This window comes from Oncorhynchus nerka, linkage group LG18 (assembly GCF_034236695.1).
Source record: "Oncorhynchus nerka isolate Pitt River linkage group LG18, Oner_Uvic_2.0, whole genome shotgun sequence".
Taxonomy (NCBI): Eukaryota; Metazoa; Chordata; class Actinopteri; order Salmoniformes; family Salmonidae; genus Oncorhynchus; species Oncorhynchus nerka.
Window position 1 is genome coordinate 2088244 of NC_088413.1, and position 1724 is coordinate 2089967.

At 49.3% G+C, this 1724-nt stretch overlaps 1 protein-coding gene across 1 annotated transcript in view; it reads right to left on the bottom strand.

Moving 5' to 3' along the window:
• tbc1d1 (TBC1 (tre-2/USP6, BUB2, cdc16) domain family, member 1) overlaps nt 1-118 on the bottom strand; it is a 158809-nt gene extending 158691 nt beyond the window's left edge. Inside the window, 1 exon segment of the mRNA XM_065003418.1 lies at nt 1-118. This exon segment is cut by the window's left edge and continues 494 nt beyond it. The gene's annotated coding sequence lies outside the window, so the exon portion shown is untranslated.
• Between the last annotated feature and the right edge of the window lie 1606 nt (nt 119-1724).

Below are 1724 nucleotides of genomic sequence, written 5' to 3' on the forward strand. Positions count from 1 at the left end.
GTGTAGAGGTGAGGGTTGTGTAGGACGATCTGTTAGGGGTAAGGTTAAGGCGGGAGGGGGTGAGGGCTGGGTGAGGAATGGTGTTGGGGGTGAGGGGGTGGGTGACGAGGACGAGGGGGTGAGGGCTGAGAAAGAGGTTCTGTTATGGGGAGAATAAGGGGGAGGGGGTGAGGGCTGGATGAGGAATGGTGTTGGGGGTGAGGGGGTGGGTGACGAGGACGAGGGGGTGAGGGCTGAGAAAGAAGTTCTGTTTGGGGGAGAATAAGGGGGAGGGGGCTAAAGGAGAAGGAGGGAGGAAATGGTGTTTGGGGTGAGGGGGAGGATGCCGAGGGGGAGAGGGTGAGGGCTGAGAAAGAAGTTCTGTTATGGGGGAGAATAAGGGGGAGGGGTGAGGGCTGGGTGAGGAATGATGTTGGGGGTGAGGGGGTGGGTGACGAGGGGGAGGGGGTGAGGGCTGAGAAAGAAGTTCTGTTATGGGGGAGAATAAGGGGAGGGGGCTAAAGGAGAAGGGAGGGAGGGGCGGTGTTTGGGGTGAGGGGAAGGGGAGGGCTTCTGGGGCGTTGGTCACGGGGCTTGACGTCAAAGTAGAGACCCTCCATGGCTGTTTGTCTCCTTGGAAGTCCTCTGGTCTATATCTGCTGGGACAACCACAACATTACACAGAGTTACTGAAAACTGGGACAACCACAACGTAACCCAGAGTTACTGAAAACTGGGACAACCACAACATTACACAGAGTTACTGAAAACTGGGACAACCACAACGTTACCCAGACTTACTGAAAACTGGGACAACCACAACATTACACAGAGTTACTGAAAACTGGGACAACCACAACGTAACCCAGAGTTACTGAAAACGGGGACAACCACAACGTTACCCAGAGTTAATGAAAACTGGGACAACCACAACATTACACAGAGTTACTGAAAATTGGGACAACCACAACATTACACAGAGTTACTGAACACGGGGACAACCACAGCATTACACAGAGTTACTGAACACAGGGACAACAAAAAGACTACACAGAGTTAACGAAGACTGGGACAACAAAAAGACAACACAGAGTTAATGAAGACTGGGACAACAAAAAGACTACACAGAGTTAACGAAGACTGGGACAACAAAAAGACTACACAGAGTTAACGAAGACTGGGACAACAAAAAGACTACACAGAGTTAACGAAGACTGGGACAACAAAAAGACTACACAGAGTTAACGAAGACTGGGACAACAAAAAGACTACACAGAGTTAACGAAGACTGGGACAACCATACCACTACACAGAGTTTCTGAAGTATGTCTGTACTGCAGCCTGTGTGTTATTTTGTGATCAGGAGGGACAGTAGTGTAGCAGGTCATGCGGGGGTTAGGAGTGGTAGCTAATATCTATCTCTGGATTTCAACACCTGTCTGTTTCTATTTGGGTTTACAGTTGTCACAGCGACACGAGGCCTACAGGTAACTGCCAGAGTAAAGGAAACACGCGACTAAATGAGGGATACAAAGTAATATTGAAAACAGGTGCTTCCACACATTGAAAGCAGGTTCCTGAGTTAATTAAGCAAATAACATCCCATCATGCTTAGGGGTCATGTATTAAAATTCCCCCAGTTGTCCAGTATTTAGGCTATACCGTGGCTGGAAGAGGAGATCTCAGTGGCTTTGGAAAAAGGGACCTCAAATGAGCACAGGGGGTTTAAAGGGTGTGTGTGTGTG